General features: G+C 36.6%; 1 protein-coding gene across 1 annotated transcript in view; it reads left to right on the forward strand.

Annotated features, from left to right (window-relative positions):
- The window catches only part of LOC110382452 (homeobox protein PKNOX2), a 46,399-nt gene that overhangs the window by 1,522 nt on the left and 28,509 nt on the right, over nucleotides 1–16,368 (forward strand). The window lies entirely within an intron of this gene.

The raw sequence follows: 16,368 nt of genomic DNA on the forward strand, positions 1-16,368 counted from the left end.
TTCTTAATACTTATCAAATTAAGATTATTTCTGGCACATTCACATAACACAACTGTTTCTATTAATTACATATTCATTATATTTTGTCTGCATTTCTTTCATGTTTATGATATGTAAACTATAAAGATTAATTTATTGACTAAGCTCAATGATTTTGTTTATTTAAAACCCAAACACTAGATTAGTTTACCTTCATAAATAAATAGATATAGGTAATATTAATATTTTTAAATATGCATACATAGGTATAGTCTGTTTTTTAAACTCGTAGACTAAATTGACACTTGCAAAATGTCAAACTTTCTCATAATTTTGCTAGCTCTGTGGTGCAGTGTTGTACTTACGATACCGGTTCGTTGAATCGTAACTTTTTACAATAAGTCATCCTGAAATAATGGGCTTATCCTTGATGATTACGCATGGCTTTGCGTGGTCAGATATCCCTGGCAGTTTGTAGCACGTCGTACAGCCATGTGTCCGTACGTGAATTTTAAATATAAAACTTTAAATGAATATTAAATTCGTCTATTATAGATAAAAAGTTACGATTCAACGAACCGGTATCGTAAGTACAACACTGCACCACAGAGCTAGCAAAATTATTAGAAAGTTTGACATTTTGCAAGTGTCAATTTAGTCTACGAGATTAAAAAACAGACTATAGTTAGTTACTAGTGAAAAGAATTTGTACAAAATTAATAGAATTAAAAATTAAATTATCTTTCTATTTATTCTGTTATTAATAGGATAAACCTATTACAGGTTCTCTTATAAAAAGTCAGAAGCCAGGGGCGTTGTTCCGAAGAGTTTCTCTCATGTAGAAGAACCAAAGACAACCTATTGACCGAACTGGTGACTCCATGGAGTTCCCAGTTCGTCTATTTTCATTTTTCATTCAAGTCTTTCGGTTTTAAGGTTGTTTGTTACTGAAAAAGAATGGGTATCTTAGAACTCATTATCGCTTGCCATCAGGTGCGATAGTAGTCTAAAAATGTTATTAAATGCTAAGCTGTCAATCAGAAACCTAAAAAAAAAAAACAAAAAATATTGTTCTTTTTTTTTGGATGGGAGCCCTGTACAAGATTTATTGCTTTGTAGCTTTCATTGTTGAAATGTGTAAATACATCTTCATTCTTTATTATTTGTAAATACATCCTCTGTGAACATATCAATTCTATCTAATTCATTAGATACAGCGTGGTGACTGACTGAGGGATAGACTGACGGTTAAGTCTTAGTAATAGAGATTCCTTTTACCCTTTTGGTTGGTATTGATTGATTGGTATCCCTCAAAATAATTCTGTAATCTGAATCTAAGTTTTCGATTTATGACTTTTTAACTGACAAGTCCTTACTAATGTTATTAAATTATAAATATACAAAAGTAATTTACTTTGTGCCCAGTTTTCACAGCAAAACTATTGTACTGATTTAACTTATATACATAATCATGTATATGTATAATGATAGGTACCTATAATCTAAGCCTGAGAAAAACAGAAATCATTTCATAGTATACTATTGTGTGATAAAACATTGTTGGAAGGTTCTTTTAACCTATAGACAGTCCAGTGTTGTTTTTTGTAAATGTTGACGTTCAAAAAGTGCTATTTAGCAGCCATGTTTGAATGATTTAGAGATTTATTTGATCATTAGGCCTACTTCTTAAAAAGGTGCAGGAAGTAATTCTCTCAGCATGCACGTAAAACCGTGGAGATCAGCAAGTAAATTTAAATTATGATAAAAAGTTAGTATAGAAAAGTAATAACGAAATATGGATCGATTGCCTGAAAGATGACATGAGTAGGAAGGGAGTGAGTTTCAGTATGACGAGTGACAGGGGAAAATGGAAGAGGATGACATATTGCGCCAACCCCAAATAAAATTGGGAACAGGGCAGGAGGAAGAAGAAGAAGGTAGTTTAGAAAAGTAGTATAGGTAGATAAGTAGGTATGACTGTTGAGATAACTCTCCTATGGCTAATATTTAATGTAATCTAAGATAATTAAAAGCAAGTCATAGTGATTCCGAAATATTTTGTGTCTAAGTCATTATTAATTACAAGTTTCATTTTCAATAAATTATTTTGATAAATCTGAATTTATCTTGTCATCATTACTTTTATCTATCTATACTATACAGATGGCTAAATTGAAAATTTTAAATTGAATTATTATTAACTACAGATTTATTATGTAATAATTTATATTGAACATATAAAATCTAAAAAATATAAAATCTGATTGAAATCGCCACTACGCCTTGATCGCACGTGGTAGCTAACGCTCATTCCTTCTCTGCGTGAGAAGGATGTGGTACGGTCACGCATGTGGTACGGTAAAAAAGGCTGATGATCCTTATTGAAAAGCAGCAATAGAACAGATTCTATTAGGTATTGTCTCTCAGCATTTTTTCATCATGCGAAAAAAATGCACAATGTGTGACTTGCATCATCAATTTGCCTAGCCTTTTTCCAACTATGTTTGGGTCGGCTTTCAGTCTAAACAGGTGCAGCTGAATACCTCTTCAAATCTGTCAACCCAAAACACCTTGGTAAGACTGGTTTCAGACTTTCTGGCTTCTGACTACCCGTAACGACTGACAAAAATGTTTGATTTACATCTTGCGCCGTCTTGCCCTACTCCCGCTTTCATTTGGAAAAATGGAACCCTAAAAATGAGTGTTACGAGATACGTTTTCTTGCTAATCAACGTCCGTAAAATTGGAAAACCCCAAATCGCTGTAACACATGATAAAGATTGACTAATTGACGTCAACAGACTACTCAATAGGATGTATTATCATATCGCATCACGTATGTAATTAACGGAAGATTATCATCTGTTTACACTAATATCCATTTAGTTGGAAAGATAAAAGGATTCTTTGGGACGCACCTGAATTTTTCGTCAGAGCCGGAAGACGTCCATTGCTGCACAAATCATCATCATCCTCATCTCAGCCATAGGACGTCCACTGCTGAACATACCTAGGCTTCCCCCTTAGATCTCCACAGATACCTGTTGGAGGCGACCTGCATCCAGCGTCTTCCGGCGACCTTTATAAGTTCGTCTGTCCACCTTGTTGGTGGACGTCCTACGCTGCGCTTGCTAGTCCGTGGTCTCCACTGCAGCAGTTCACAAATGGCTCCCTCAAATCAGGGAGATTTGCCCAAACTCGCCGTGCAAAGTATGCGTGTTGGTGAGCGCAGTGTTTGATATGTTTAGCTTCGGAGATGCTGCTTCCCATCTCCGAGCAAGGCATTCAATATACCACATGGTGCTGTGTGGTTATCTCTCCACCAGTCCTTTGCCAGAGCCTTGCTTGGTCGTTCTGTCTTGACAGTTGTGACAGAAAGATGTCGGTTTGTCCGCTTGCAAGCAGTAGGGGATAGTTCTTCTTGTTAAAAAGATTAAGCTGCAAGTTTTAATCACATAATCATTCATCCCCCTATCTACCCATGTCGTCTTTTGCAAACAACGTTTTAGCCAACTGCCAGGGCTAAAAGAATATGGAAAGGTTTAGTCTATAAAAGTCTACTACACGAGGAGTTGTGGGGGAAGTCTTCTTCTTATCGAGTGGGCTACAGGTTAAATCACCTAGCAAGCCCTGGTGTCAGAGTTTTCTCAAATCCGCCTGACCGCCTCTGACGTGAAATTGTATCATTCGGGGACCCCGGCTTAACGTGTAAGAAAGGTCACATAGTCACATATCGATACTAAAAGTTGTAGAGGTATGTATTGACCGGTAGATGTTTTTTTGAAAGAATCTAGAAGTCTAGAAGTTCTTTGTCACCAAAAACAACCTCTGCCCTAAATCATAAAAAAAATATGGGGACCGAAAGATAGGTACGTAGAACCATGTTGGAAGGGACGAACCCCAAAAAAAATTGTGGAACGGTGCAGAATTACACCTACAAGATCAAACTTTTGATAACCTAAACAGGAATGCGGCAAAATTATTAACTAGAAAAGTCTGTAACGTGTAAAGTTGTGTCACCGGACGGATCAAATATTATGAAACATGAAAATATTTGTATCATGGTAACTACTTAGTAGACTTTTTTTTAACTCAAATTTCCATCGTTACTAATATTGTTTATCACTAAACATCGACCACTAAGTATGAGGGCGCGGGTTCGATTCCAGGTCAGGCAAGTACCAATGCAACTTTTCTAAGTTTGTATGTACTTTCTAAGTATATCTTAGACACCATTGACTGTGTTTCGGATGGCACGTTAAACTGTAGGTCCCGGCTGTCATTGAACATCCTTGACAGTCGTTACGGGTAGTCAGAAGCCAGTAAGTCTGACACCAGTCTAACCAAGGGGTATCGGGTTGCCCGGGTAACTGGGTTGAGGAGGTCAGATAGGCAGTCGCTTCTTGTAAAGCACTGGTACTCAGCTGAATCCGGTTAGATTGGAAGCCGACCCCAACATGATTGGGAAAAGGCTCGGAGGATGATGACTAACATCGACCAGCGATTTTATCCACATCCCATGGGAACTACTCCACGCACTTGGATAAAAAGTCTAAACGCCTTCCTTGATAAATGGGCTATTTGACAGTCTTTCGTATCTTCTTAAGAAAAAAACAGGTTTTCAATAAATGAAAGCAAAGATATTACGATATTCTTAATATTACGACAAGTTGAACTTTAAGAATCAAAAGATGTTGCTTTCAACACCTTTGATTATACATTAACAGTAATAATGTTCACGAGATATCTAGCTTTACATGACCGACAAAATCTCATTAAGACTTTAATTATAAAGACACGGTATCCATATTTGGTGCTATTGATTAATTTCTATGGAAAGCAGACTATTAAATTGTTAATAGGCTTTCCAGCCATGTGAAATTTCAATTAAACCGTACTGCAGTCGTAAGACATGAAAATTTAAATGAAAACCAGTCCGAAAATTGAAAATTTAATTTATAAAACTGCTGCCAGATTTCCCGATTCCCACTTCAATATCTTCGAAAGAATATTTTATCCGAAATTTTAGAAAAAAGGTCCAGCAACTTAAAATTTATACGGTAGCCAAGATTTTTGTCAAGGATGCAGAAACTCGAGGGGCGAATATCGTTCGGATTTCCCGCGAAAAAACCGCTTTGACAGCAAAAAAGGCGGGAACGGCGGCCATTACTAGCAAGTGACGCCAGGCCGTTGTATAATTGGCGTCGGCAAGTTATGGATGAATTTAATAACGTCGAGATATACTTCCTAGCCTGTATTTGTGGGAAAAGACAACAGCTTTGAATTATTAGTTATTTCTTTTATGATTTATGTGGTTTTTTTTTTTGGAGGGATTTTGATGAAATTACGACACGGCGGTCAACGGTCTTTATATTTTAGCTACTTTTTCAATTTATAATAGAAACTTCTTTAAAACTTAATATACCTAACAGACAGTTCCTTGATTATAAATACTCCTTAGTTGGCAATAGTTCGCCGGTTTACCTAATTATAGAATTGAGTTCTACAAGATTTTTGAGTTAATCAAAGATTTTCGCTGGCAACAGACGCAAGATCTCGTTTGCAGCAGAGGTAAATTATGGGATCCTATAATTTATGTGGAAGTGTGTCTTCGCTCCATATTAGCTGAGTTTCCGTCAGATATGACATGACTGCATGGTGTCTTATCTTAGTAGTTAATTGAGGATTATGGTGGTAAGATGACGAGGTTATTTATTTGGGAATAAGAGCTCTTTGGTTGCTTGTGTAGGTTATATGCTCTGATTTATGTGGGGTTCATTTATTAGCTAATAATGAGGCTAAGTAACTGCGGCAAGAGTCGATTGATCGTATGGTTAAGCAACGCTTGTCGGTGTCGGTCCGTGGATGGGTGACCATCTTGTCATGAAAAGTTCCTTCGTGTTTCGGAAGGCACGGTAAAATAGTGGATCCTGTCTGTCATTTAAACATCGGCAGTCGTTATGGATTGTCGGAACCTTGAAAGACTGACAACCAGTCTTACCAAGGGGTAAGGCATACTCCACGTAACACACTGGTACGCAGCTGCATCCATTTAAACTAGAAGCGGACCCCAACATAGTTGGGTATAGGCTAGGAAGATGCCTATACTTATTGTTATCATACATAACTTTGAGAACTAATAATAAACTGAATCAACCCTCACACATCCGGCCAGATTCTCCAAAACCTCATTTCGAGACCTTACCTAACGAGAAAAGGAAAGTTCAAACTCAAAAACATTTTCGGGGGAAACTTCAAAAATTTTAAGTGGCAGAACAAAGAAATGGGACTATCAACCCTGCGACGGTCCTAATACAGTATAATAACGGACTTTGGGACCCTTTATTTTAGGGTTAACTAAGGGACTCTGCTGAAATGAATTTTGGAGATAGAATTTTTCGTCGCGTCTTTTTTGGGAGATGTTGCTTAATGAATGTTCAATAATTTTGGTTTTTGATGTTGTTGGTAGATATGATTTTTGGAAAAACTGAAGATTTATTTATTTCATAATCATGTCCAAGTTTTAAAGTAATGCCTTAAAGTCTTGCATGAAGTTTTTTGGGATGTGTTAATATTTTGGCTTGATAAAAGATTAATTGATCATATTTATAACAAACTAGCTTCTATCGTCTGTTACAACCGCGTCCCTAGGGAACTATTTCACACACCTGGATAAAAATTAACCAAAAATATACGAGTCTACAGCCCTGACCTTCACCTGCGCACAAGCGATTTACTGCCTTATTGCCTTATACGTACTGGTGCGCAAAGCGATCCCCACTCTTCCGCCGAGAGCCCGACATCCGTGCCGGTAACTGTATCTAAAACTGAAAAAAATTAACTAGGTGTTATTGAAATAGCAAACAAACTCTTCAACTTTATGATATTATTAGGTACTAAATCACAGATTTTTATATCTTCTAAAGTTGTCTACATTCCTAGAAAACACATTTATTACAGTAAAAGTAATTTACACTTCTTTTTTAAACATTTTTCATACTTGTCGCTAACCCAACTTCGTCGTCTAATTCTTACAAACAAAGACTGGACCTATTCTACATAATTATGTAGATATTCTAATAAATAGCCACTACGCACTTGCTTAGGCCAGAGTTCAATGAGCATAACCAATGGACTTTGCGCTATGAAATCAAAATGCGTCTATGACCATGTCATGGAATAGACTAGAATAGAACACTATTGAAGAATAAAACTATCTTTGCTTTAAAATTTCCTTGTGGAGAAAGTTCAAATCCATCATCATCCTCTTGCTCTTATCCCAATTTCATTTGCCGTCCTTCCATTACTGAATACATTTGAAAAACATTTTCATGTTCTGTAATGAAAATCAAGAAACACTCACTAATATCTTAGGTAGAGGAAAGCAGCACATATTTACTCACACATGGAAAAGTTATTCAAGTGATGTATTTAAGTTTTGGCTTCATTACGATCAATCGATTGCCAATCTATCTACTATACACTATTCTAGATCTATGGTATTTGTTCCTTTTTATGGGAAATAATCAAATGACCCCACCCGCTGTGGGTGCAGCGTGAGGGAGTATCAGACTCTTACTGACTAAAACCCACCATGTTCCTTCTTAAGCCCTTTATGTACCAGCGCCAAGTTAACAGAAAATTCCTTAAAATAACAAATATTAAGTGAGTAAAACGATGATGCCTACTAATGGGTATAGTCACGATTCTTATTGTTTACCCCGTTAGGAAGTGGTGTGAAACAGAACCAGTTATATAGTAATTAATAGGAAAACAAGCGTAATGGTGTTTGGTGTAAGGTAGAGGAGGACGCGAGTTTTGAAAATTTGGATGTCAGTATATTTCATTATTGTAGGCATAGAAATACAATCATTGTACAATTTTTCAGATTAAAAATAAAATACTGTTGCAAATAGTCAAAGTTAAATACAGTAATTAGAATTACTTACGAATTGAAACATAATTTATGTAGTATTTTATTTGTTAGGCATGCATTTGTGTAAATAGTGCTTCATCCTCCGAGCCTTTTCCCAATCATGTTGGGGTCGGCTTCCAGTCTAACCGGATTCAGCTGAGTACCAGTGCTTTACAAGAAGCGACTGCCTATCTGACCTCCTCAACCCAGTTGCCCGGGCAACCCGATACCCCTTGGTTAGACTGGTGTCAGACTTACTGGCTTCTGACTACCCGTAACGACTGCCAAGGATGTTCAATGACAGCCGGGACCTACAGTTTAACGTGCCATCCGAAACACAGCCAATGGTGTCTAAGGTATACTTAGAAAGTACATACAAACTTAGAAAAGTTGCATTGGTACTTGCAATAGTGTAATATTGCAAATAGTGCAAATTGCAAATAGTGCAAATATTGCAAATAGTGCTGTGAAGATTATTTGCTTTTAGTTAGAGGCCTAATCAAGTGGAGTTTAGTATCTACAGTAATTTATTGTTATGTGTAAAGTTAGTTACATGTCGAAATCTGTTTTGTTTGTCATAGGTGACAGTTGCATTTTCACAAATGATGCTATTTCTGTAGCTCCTAGTAGAACAATAAATACTTTTTTTCCATAAAATAATCCTATAAAATAAGCTTCATCTTTATCCGTTTTACTCACTGTCAGTTGCTGAGTCTATAGCCGACTCTTTCTTTGTCAACAATATAAAAAGTTTCAGCAATAGATTTAATGAAGCTTTAATTTTAATGGAGCTTTGTGCAACTGACGGCCACACAGGTAATGGTAAGGAACTCTTAATGCGCGAGTTAGACTCGGTTTTAAATCCATTGCTTCTTTAAATTAATCGCTCCCGCTTATGCCTTGTTCCGTCATCACTTAGACCACACACGTCTCATCACGCTCACTTAGCGGCCCACCGTTTATGCTAGTTTTAACATGTGTGAATTATGATAATTTCTATTTAGGTACCCTCCGCTTTAGTTTATTTGTTCTACTGCATTTTTTTGTTAACTTTGTTGATTAATAGTTGTTTTATACATAGACACATATCTAAGTATGTCTTGGACACAAATGACTGTGTTTCGGATGGCACGTTAACTGTAGGTCCCAGCTGTTAATGAACAGTCGTAACGGGTAGTCAGTAGTTCTGACACCAGTCTAACCAAGGGGTATTGGGTTGCCCGGGTAACTGGGTTGAGGAGATCAGATAGGCAGTCGCTCCTTGTAAAGCACTGGTACTCAGCTTCAACCGGTTAGACTGGAAGCCGACCCCAACATAGTTGGGAAAAGATATGTTTGACGTTTTGACAGCTGTTTTATAGAAAATATGTCAAACCATCATATTTATTCCTCACATAGAAGTTGACTGATAATTGATCAATCGGCCCTAAGAGTACCCTAAAAACTTTGTTAATGATAGTTTGTTTTCGCTCATAAAACAGTATGAAAACATTAAGTACACTTATCAGCACATTACAAAGATCAGGTATTTAGCCGGTATCAGACCGACTGAAAACTTACAGATCCGGATTAAAGGTACCTCGCAAATATTTTTCAGTACCTGTAACAACAGGTAGGTACCTATAGGTATTATCTTAACGTATCACTTTATTACCAAAAGATAAAGCATTAAATATTTAGTCTATACTGTCAATTTAATCCGTATTTATCTCTTTTTGAAGAAAACAGACCTTATCTAAGGCCATCGATATAAATCATCCAAAAATGCAAGTCAGACATTGTTATTTGGTTAAGAACAAATATACGTCAATTGAGTATTGCATGCATCTGTCATAAGGTAAACATCAAATGACCCCTCCCGCTGTGGTTGCAGCGTGAGGGAGTGTCAGACTCTTACTGACTAAAACCCACCATGTTCCTTTTGGAGCCCTTTGTGTAACCGGGGTAACTCGCGCGAATAATCCCATAGCCACGTCTTTTCCCAACTATGTTGGGGTCGCCTTCCAGTCTAGCTGATCGCAGCTGAGTACCTACCAGTGTATTACATAGAGTTACTGCCTATCTGAACTCCTCTACCCAGTTATCCAGGCAACCCGATACCTAATGTAAGACTGATTGTAAAATTTTCTGTTTTTTGACTACCTCTAATGACTGCCAAAGATGTTCAAATGGCAGCCAGGAGCTTAACATGCCTTCCGAAACATGAAAAAAATCTCTTGCACATTGATGGACAAGCGTTGCTTAACCTTACCTTCAATCGACACATGCTATTACTTATCCTGCACCAAAAGCGAAAACGCCTAATTTCCTACCAAAAAATATAATTAAATACGCCAACGAAATTGGCTTAACAAAATTACATACCTGCCGATCCCTAACGTTCGAGGCGTGAACATAGGCTGCCTCCATCTGGGCCCAGGAATTTATGTTAATATTACTTAAATAATAGAAGAGGTTCGCATTGAGATACAAATTCGTGTATTTTCCGAGGGCGCCAAAATAGGAAAGGGTGAATTTTCTGGTGTAGTGATGGGGAGGTGTCGATAGCTGAATTTGTTGGGTGTCGATAAATTTTTGTTCGTTTGGTGATGTGCAAAGTTAGATTTTTTTTTTGTAAAATATTTTTATTCTTGTTTTCACGTATATGTTTAAAATCTACATAATAAAGAAACTTCTTTTAAAGACTCTGTAACTTGTCGATCATTATATATTTGGAACCCATCACGACAAGAATAGATTCATTATTGTGCCTTCTCAAATATGTTCCTTCAGAGATCTGATAAAAGCGCAAAAAAAAATCACTAATATTTTCATATTCCATAGGGACTTACGTCCAGCAGCCGGCTGAAAAATTGCCTATAGACCAATGGGTGTATCTAATCCGGCTGAAAAATTGCCTATAGACCAATGGGTGTATCTAATCCGGCTGAAAAATTGCCTATAGACCAATGGGTGTATCTAATCCGGCTGAAAAATTGCCTATAGACCAATGGGTGTATCTAATCCGGCTGAAAAATTGCCTATAGACCAATGGGTGTATTTGACATGAAAGCGCGACAGACAGACAGAGTTACTTTCGCATATACAATATCAGTAAGGATTACGTTACTCTTGACCACATTAATATAATCTGATGGCCTTTGATTGAAATAATTTCACCTTCAATGTGTTTTGATAGACATCATCATCATCTTCCTGCCCTGTTCCCAAGTCATTTGGGGTCGGCGCAACATGTCTTTTTCTTCCATTCCTCTCTGTCAGACGTCATACTTACATCCACTCCTTTCTGCTTCATGTCTTCTTTCAGGCTATCAATCCATCTTTTCCTCGGTCTACCTCTGCCTCTCCATCCCTCCACATTCATACTTAGCACACTTGTTTTGATAAACACTTCAAACAAATTATTATAGTAAAGGTTTCACTTAATTTCTTAAAACAGCCTCAGGTATAATAATATGCGTAGGCTATGTATAAGTAGGTCTGTTAAAACATTATTTATTACATTATGTTCTAAAGTATTAGCCTGAGGCTTCCTATTTATAGTTTCCTTATATGTCATCATCTGGCTAGCCGTTTCCTTAAAAGGCTGTGAATGGTAAGTTGACTAATTAAAGGTGTCTTAATATTAGGTAGGTACGTGGTGTTATGAATTATCACCTGATCTAAGCATATATAGTGGTTATGACAGAATAGATGTTTTGTTACACGAAAGCGATTGAGCCATGTGTGTGCAAAAAATGCACATTGTCTTACGTGTAAGCTCAGAAGCACTCAATAGGGGCCGAGTCTTACAAAGTCGATGCATGTACTTTTCCAAATCGGTCCAGTAGTTCCGGAGATTATCGAGTTTTAACTTACCTAACTTATTTTGTAGTAAAATGGAACAAACTTAATGGAACTTCAAAATATTGAAGTGCAGGGTGCCCGATTTTTGGGGCTGTATGTATATTTTTTTTTAATTTTGAAAAGTGCTGATTTATCAGCCGAATTTGAATCATCGTTGTAAAGTTTAGGTAACTATTAAATTACTGATTACTAATTTCTGAGTCATTTCGATGTTTACATCATCATTGCCTAAATTATGATATTATGGTTAGATAACTATAATTAATACATCATAATCTATGTTTAGCGTTAATTTGACTGGCCGTGAACTGTTCTTAATTGACAGGTACTAAATGCTATGATGTTTTTAATTCACATGTTTACGAAAAATGTTTTAAGTTAAGCTATGTTGTAATAACTTTGGTGGGTATTGAAGTGCTGATTAACATTTGTTTTTTCTTTTAACTATTCTCTATTTAATAAAGAGGAGTCGCGTTGACCCAGTGGTTAAAGCCCTGTATATATTGTCTCTAGTATAAGAGTGCGGATTCAACTTCAGGTCAAGCAAGTCCTAATGTTACTTTTCTGTCACATGCAACTTACTTTCTATGTAAGTACTTAGGTATACCTCGGACATAAATGATCAAAGATGAAATACGACATCTCTGAGAAAATGAGGCTTAAAAACCGGAGACTTGAGCAGGTATGTTGTTCAACGCTCATTTCTTCTCTATATAAGAAGAAGCCTGTGCCCCGAAAAAAAGATAATAATAAAAAGGCACATAAACTTTCACAAATTATTATTTCAAAACATATAGAAGTAGTCTTGCTATTGAGATAGGTTGGGTCATATATAGGCTGCTACCTCTTACGTCGTGTTGACGTATGACTAAATACATTAATTATTTATTAATTAAGTCATCATGACTCCATAAATGTTCACTAATTGATCATTCGCCAAAGTTAATACAATGACAAAAACCTATCTACTCGTGTAGGCATAGTAAGCCTAGTAGTGTTAAATTACATATACCATACATATAGTGTGCGGATCTATTGTTATAAACTATGGTTGTTTGTTTCTCGCGTGTTACCCGCGTCCCGGAGAAACTTTATCCGGACCAGTATAAAATATAGCCCTTATCACTCTGGGATGCAGCATCCTAATAAAGAGACAAAAAAACCTTTTTATAACATTATTTTAGATGTGACAAAGCCAAATCATTAATCGTGACACAAATATTTGTAGTGTAAAAACTAAAAAAAATGGGGTGATACTGATTCGTACATAACATTGTATATAATTCGGCGGACTCAGTCTTTCATAAAGAAACTAAAAGAAGTTTCATTGACACTACTGCAAATGTGACAAAATATCAACAAAACAGTGGTTTTGATAATGTTTTGGAAAAATACATAAATAAAACTACATTCTAACTCGTACATGTAAATAAAACTATATTCTAACTCGAAACACGTCCAAATAAAACTTCACATCACCCAAATCATCTATCGACTATCGACACAGCACATCGATAACTCCCCAACCCTACACGAGGGTTACATTTTCATATAGGTCGCATAAAAATAACATAGCGGGCCCGCGCATCTGCTCAAATATTGAGTACTGTGCATGCTACCAACATTCTGCAGTGTCAGGGTTGGGTGAAAGAAGGGTTTTCAGCTCTTTTCAGCTTTTCTTGGAGAGAAAATTGGTGTAACCTTTTTACAATCAAGTTTTTGGAGCCCGTGTTGAAAATCGTGTTCGAGTTTCCTGTTCCGATGTTTGGAACTGAGTTTTGGCTTCGTTTGTAAAGTAAGCTATACTTTTTCTATCTATGTATACTAATATCATAAAGAGGAAAAAAATGTTTGTTTGTACCCATCATTATCTAAACCTGAACTAGTGAGCTCGATTTGAAAAAAATGATATTCGGGAAGAGGGTTTTCCAACAGTAATTTTTTTTTCAAATCTGTTCAGTAGTTTCGGAGTCTTTACGGTATAAACAAATAAAACATTATTCTTCTATTACATTATTATAGAAGTAGGTATATAACTAAAGCCAGTCAATACATAGCCCGTACAATACAAAACGTTTTTACTATCTTTCTTACAAAAACAGCAACGGACGTTGAAGAATCTTATCTCAGAGTAAATGTTTTACTTAATTACAAAGGCGGGTGCTGATTTTCCTTCCTCCACTTGATTTTGTCTTTACCTCCAATGCGGCATGGAGAACAAAATGACTAGCGGAGATCCCATAACGGAAAATCGCCTAAGAAAGTAGCGCGACAACATGCGCGTGTGAGGGGTACGAGGAACGTTACTGTCTTTGCTCTTATACGCTTTCTTTGGAACGTACCATTTTTTCTAATAAGAAGAATCGTTGACAGATGTCTCAAAGGACCCGAACGCCTCGTTAGTTCACTCGTAATTGATCATATTGGTCATGCCCGCCGTACGTATTTGAGCTAGAAGAAGGCGCGTGACCTACCTGCATTATGGCATCTCTGCTCACCTTTCATTACTCCGGCATTCCGGGGTACTCCGGGGTGTTTTGTAAGTCTTCTTTGACTGGGTTATTGTAGTCTTTTGTGAATAGAGTGGGTATGTCTGTGGTATGGTATTTATATTGCAAAAAGGTTGTAATCAACACTGTTACACGTCAAATCTTTAAACAGGAACTTTCTTTTTTTTAACGACTTACCTACCTGTAAAAAAAAACATGGGCATTCAATTTTTTTTCGCCTCTCATTTAATAAACTCTTCATCGTTTTACAATCAAATATTTCATAACAAATAGTCGCTCAATGAAAAATATAGTCATTCGGACATATTGCCTTTTACTACACGACTTCAGAAACCCTTTCAGCACAACCCTACCTCTTCCTAAGATTGGTTCTTATCATATTTATACAGTATTGTCTTCGGACTGTTTATTTACCCTCATTTCCAGGGATAGATCTATACATATGTTGAAGTTTCACCCTTAAACACATGCAGACTGCAGACTAAACAGTCGGGCGATGGTTGACTTTTTTTAAAAGAAAATCTTGATTCCAATCAAAGTTTTCAGTCGGTCTGATACCGGCTAAATACCTGATCTTTTTAATGTGCGTGCTACCATTCATCTTTATACTGATTCATGAGCCTGAACAAACACATCATATCCGAGCCTTTCCCAACTATGTTGGGGTCGGCTTCCAGTCTATACGGATGCAGCTGAGTACAAGTATTTTACAAGGAGCCTAACTGATCTCCTCAGCATAGTTACCCGGGCAACCCAATACCCCTTGCTAAGACTGGTTGTCAGACTTACGACTTCTGACTACCAGTAACGACTGCCAAATATGATCAATGACAACCGGGACATACAGTTTAAAGTGCCATCCGAAACACAGTAATTGTTTTCCAAGATATACTTAGAAAGTACATACAAACTTAGAAAAGTTGCATTGGTACTTGCCTTACCTGAAATCAAACCCACTCATACTTGAGAGGTTGGTTCTTTACCCACTAAAACGTATCCTCCGAATAATAGTTATTTGTTATACAAGAGTGCAAAGTTGCTTTTTAACCGCGGGCTCAATTTTGATGACCGAGCAAGCGAAGGATTCTAAAATTGAAACACTCGCTACGCTCGTGTTTCAATACTTAGAATCCTGAGCGATAGCGAGGGAATCAAAAGAGCACAAGGTGAAAAATCTTTGCACTCGAGTGCAACACGTAACTTTTCATCCCACCTCATCGAGGAAATTACTAAATGCAAAAAAACAAAATGGCGCGCACATATGAGTATCAAATTAAAAAGAAGTACCTATTTAAGTTAATTTATTTGAAAACTCAGTTTAAAAATGAAACGAGGTTAAAAATCTATGTAAAAACAATAGTAAAAATTACTCAATTAATTGAATAATTATTTTAAAAGCAGTATTTTATTTGTTTAATATGTATTTGTTTGAAAAGTCTTATCAACATTGTCACAAATGGAGTATTGCACACGATGTTCTAAATTCAAATCACTTTGCCGCTCTAGAGGATAAAACTACTCTTTCCGAGATGGTGGGATGAAAATAATGTTATTTATTCTAGTGATGATATTTATAAGCCCAAAGAAACTATCGGCCGACTAAAAGTTTGCAGTGTGTCGTAAGACTACCCGTACGGAACCAGTAGGTCTGTATTGCTTACAATTGGTGTTCCTCTCTTGAATATTTTAAACTTTGGCGCAGTGTCGTTGCGGTTTTTCGGGAGCTTTTCACGTGTAGAATTTTTTGAGGTTCGATTTTAAGTTTGATGCCCTACAAATAGTAGACAAATTAAACAAACAAAACATTTTAAAAGATGATCATATCTTTAAAAATCTAAATATCTATGTTTTATATTACCTATAGATATACATTTTTATTTTTTTGAGACATTGTCGGCCGTTTATTTTGTACCTACCCTGAAGGCTCCGAAACTACTTAACCGATTTGAACAATTATTTTACTGTTAGGGTTCTACACTACACGAGAAACGGCAAGTGGATAGCGACTAGTCGTGAGCAAATAAATGTTACTTTTATGCTTTCCTTACCAAAAATAAACCTAAAAACTACTCCATTTTTGACTATTATTAAACCGATACGCAAAACAGATCAGCAGTA

Source organism: Helicoverpa armigera, chromosome 29 (assembly GCF_030705265.1).
Source record: "Helicoverpa armigera isolate CAAS_96S chromosome 29, ASM3070526v1, whole genome shotgun sequence".
Lineage (NCBI taxonomy): Eukaryota > Metazoa > Arthropoda > Insecta > Lepidoptera > Noctuidae > Helicoverpa > Helicoverpa armigera.